Raw genomic sequence first — 4,525 nt, forward strand, 5'->3', positions numbered from 1 at the left:
ACACAAACTCACAGATATGAAATCTCTTCTTCTTCTTCACCTCCAAACGGGCTGAGAGGAGCAGGGAGCACTGACACCTCTCTGTTTCTTCTGTTTCTTCTTCCTCTTCTTCTTCTCTTCCTCCCTGCAGCCAGCTCCAAGACGATGTCTGGTCTGCTGGAGTTTGACAGTAAGACAGAGGCCGTGGAGGTCCTGACCGTCCTGAACCATCACCAGATCAGAATCCCCAGTGAGTACTGCAACACTGACGCAGTACTGCAGTAACACTGACGCAGTACTGTAGTAATACTACATGGTACACCGTAACTCAGTCTTGTTCTTCTCCTCCGGTCCTCCAGATGGCGCTAACCCCTACACCCTGAAGCTTTGTTTCTCCACCTCTTCACATCTGTAAAGAACAAACAAGATGGCCGCCACACGCCTGCTCCTCACAGACCAATCAGGAAGAAGAAGAGGACAGAGAGACAGACAGACAGACAGAGAAAGAGAGAGAGAGACAGACAGAGAGAGAGAGACAGAGAGAGAAAGGAGAGAGAGAAGAGAGAGGGCGAGAGAGAGAGAGGAGAGAGAGAGACATTTGTGTATGCATGCCCGCACCTGTACCCATGTGGCTCTATGTGTGTGTGTGTGCCCATGTTTGTAAAGTAGTCTACCTCGAATGTCAAGAAAGGTTGTAGGTAGGCAGACTCAGCAGACATCTTGATTTTGCAGAGGTGAATATTTATTTACAGTGCTCTCCATTACACGTGTAACTCAGGCAGAATAACCAAACAAAAGAACACAAGGAAAATAACTCAGAAAATTAACTCATAGGCAGCATTGTGGCAGCATGGCCTCACCTCTCCTGCCGAGGAGCAAAAACCCATTTATCTCTATCTCGACTATATAGACTGCTTAGACTGCTTCAGCCAGTACCATGACAACAAAAGTTGACCTACACAGTAACCTTAAAGGAATAGTTCACCCAGAAATGAAAATTCTGTCATCATCTCCTCCCCCTCATGCCAAATGAAACACAGGTGAAATTTGTTAGTCCATATAACACACAGGGAGGCTGCAGCACAACTTGGTAGCAGCCTTCTCCAAAACAACTGAAGTCAATGGGGACCTGTTCTTTAGAGCTCCAAAACAAAAACAGCCAAACAATCACACTGTGAATAGAAAGACCTATACACCATTATTTGTTGCAAATCAATCCACTGTAGTTAAGATTTGCACTAAATGATGGTGTAAATATACTGTAGGTCTTTTTGGAACTCTGAAGAACTGGTCCCCACTGACTTCAGTTGTTTTGGAGAAGGCTGCTATGGAGTTGTGCTGCAGCCTCCCTGTGTGTTATATGGACAAACTTCACCTGTGTTTCAACTGGCATGAGGGGGAGGAGATGAGGACAGAATTTTCAGTTTTGGGTGAACTATTCCTTTAATACAAGGAAATCAAGTAACATTCTTGGACTCATTTACATTACTAAATGGCTCCATAAAAGATAAGTAATCCTAACACCTTACTTTAGAAAGCATCAAACAAAAGAAACATTCCTACAAAAAAGAAAACCAATACCATAAAAATCAGGAAATGCTGAGCGGGCCCCTCCCAAACAGTAGTCCCACACGGTGGGTCTGAACAAAGGAACAAACAATGGTAAGTATGAACAAAGGAACAAACGATTAAACAATGTTCCAACCTGCAACATAATAAAGGTAACTGAAACTAACTTATGGCTGTGTGATATGAACTGTAACATAATGCTAACACAAACAAACCCGGGATAGTATGGGATGCAATGTTACAATAGCAATGGTAAATTATAAGCACATGAACACATACAGAAATAAGATGCTGTACTGTATAAGATGAATAGGTAATAAGTGGTGAGTAAAGGAGAGTTCTCGCCCACTTTGTCACAGTCCGTACCACCTGTACCTCTGTGTGTATGTGTGTGTGTGTGTGTGTGTGCGCCCATGTCCGTACCACCTGTACCCCTGTGTGTGGATACCCATGTCTGCACCACCTGTGCGCTTGCATCCAGGTGTGCATGTTTTTGTTTGTTCCTCTCTGTGCGTGTGTGTGTGTGTGTGTGTGTGTGTGTGTGTGTGGTGGAGGTGGGCCCAGCTGCTGTAATGTGAAATGAGGCCCTCACTCAGCAGCTGCCTACACACTGCTCCTCCTCCTCCTGCAGGTAGACCTTTTATTAGATTATTTATTTGCACAGATGGCCATGGGACAACACTGTGTGTGTGTGTGTGTGTGTGTGTGTGTGTGTGGGGTACATTTGTGGGTGCAGTTGCCACAAATTGGGTATAACCTAATAAGAGGATGTGTGTAGTTGATGTTTGAACGAGTGCATATGGGACCACTGAATGTGTGTGAGTGAAGAGATGAGTAAGTGTGTGTTTGATTTTGTGTGTGCATGTGAATGGATTGTGTAGTGTGTGTGTGTGTGTGTGTGTGTGTGTGTTTATATGCGTTTTGGGCACTCACTTGCCACAGGATATATGCAACTTGATGTTTATGTGTGTGACGTGTGTGTGTGTTGCGCAGGCGGTTGCGGGACACTGCGGTGTGGATGCAGAAGGACAAACACACACACACACACACACACACACACACACACACACGTTGGACGCAGCAGCCCATGAATAACAGGAAATGCAGTCCAAACTCCTTGTGACGGAAATCTGCTGACAGCAAAACGGTCCCACAGGGACATGACGGAGGGAGGGGAAGACGTGTGTGTGTGTGTGTGTGTGTGTGAAAGAGACAATGGAAGACGAGGATAGATGATGCTTTCAATTACGTGCGTTTATATTGAAATTCAGTGATAAAGCAAGTGCAGCCAGAGTTTTTATGGAGGCGCCAATTCCCACTAACACCTCCCCAATGCAAATCACTAGAGAAAACAGATAATACCATACTGCTGGAATCAACATCTGGAGGATCGCTGCATTTTTCATCAGGTGCTGCCGACTCGTGTCGATAAGGGAAAGCACACACTAAAAAAAATTTAACTTTTTTTTTTTTTTATTTGACCTTTTTTTTTCTTTTTTTTATATCTCTCCAGAGCCAACACAGCACCTGATGAGTGCAGCGTGGAAAAAGTCACTTGTGAAAAGACATATTAGTCACTAGGGCTGGGCGATAATTCAATATTATCGTTTATCGTCTTTCGGTACAATCATATCATGATGATATGAAGATATTTTAATATCGTGACACACATTTTTTAAATTAATGTCTAAATTGATGATGACAAGCAAATTTTACTTAAAAACTCTCATAAAATGAGGTATGGTAGGAATATTATTTGAATATTTCTGTTTTGTTTGACACCACACCTAACATTACCATTCGGTTCAATGAGATGAACATTAATTTGATTATTTAACGTGATTTTACATACATGAACCATATCGTGATATATATTGATATTGAGAAAAATCCTTATGATTATCATGATATTGATTTCAACCATCTCACCCAGCCCTATTAGTCACTCAGTTTTGGGATTTGAGTACCGCAGAAATAAGCCTAAACAGTTTTTTTTCTTGGCTGTTAGGACTCAGTTCATTGATTTGCTCATTTGTAGAAAAAACTAATAATATTAAGGGTCTGGATTACCGCGGTGTGATCTATTACACAATCTGTATCACCTGGTATTCATATGCTAATTATGACAACATTTCACACAAATGTCTAATAGGATAAAATGATGAAGTGATGACATTTTATATCCAAAAGTTCAAAGGTCAACTTCACTGTGACATCATCATGTTTTGCTTACCACTGTAGCTGAGAAAACGATCTTGGGTCATTCTACAAAAACGGTGGAAGTGCTGTCACTTACTTTTGCAGACACCAAAATCCTTTAAGTTGACCTAATAATCACATTAATTATATATGTTCAATAAATAAAGACTGTCCTTGCGATGATAAAACAAAGTTTATTGGCGGAGGCATACAACCGCGAGGCAGTTATTTCTAGTTTAAAGAGGGTGCAGAACGTGTTCAAGAGTGAAGGCAGGAAACCTCTTCACTGGTCCAGGCAGTGGCATTCTCTCTCCTCCATGTTTGTTCTCTGCTCTTCTTCAAAATTTGACATGAAATCCGTGTCACATGGGGAGTTTAAATCCAGTCTGAGTGGTCGGATTGAGTTGCAATTTCAGAGATGTGATCACATTTCAAACTAGGGAGGAATTTGGTTTAAATCTGATCTGAAAATGTTATGTTTTTTTTGGTTTTTTTGCTTAAGAAAGAATATCTAACTCATCATCTGTTAGACAGCCAGTGAGAGCAGGGGAAGTTGTGTACCGGTAAATTACATCCTACAGGGAAACATGGCTTTGAATGTTTAAACAAATATCGTATAATTATTGCATTTTAAATGATTTCAGCTTTTATTTCATGTTCATTCAATTTAGGTCATTTGGTTTCAGTTTAAATGATGACAGTGAAGCTGCTAACTACTAAACACAGACTCAGTATCGTGACAATTAAAAGGCACGAATCAAAAGAAAAGCAGCTATTT

This window comes from Centroberyx affinis, unplaced genomic scaffold (assembly GCF_046629955.1).
Source record: "Centroberyx affinis isolate AG114_WGS23_722 - 3 ecotype Tasmania unplaced genomic scaffold, CSIRO-AGI_Caff_v1 ptg003731l_1, whole genome shotgun sequence".
Classification (NCBI taxonomy): Eukaryota; Metazoa; Chordata; class Actinopteri; order Beryciformes; family Berycidae; genus Centroberyx; species Centroberyx affinis.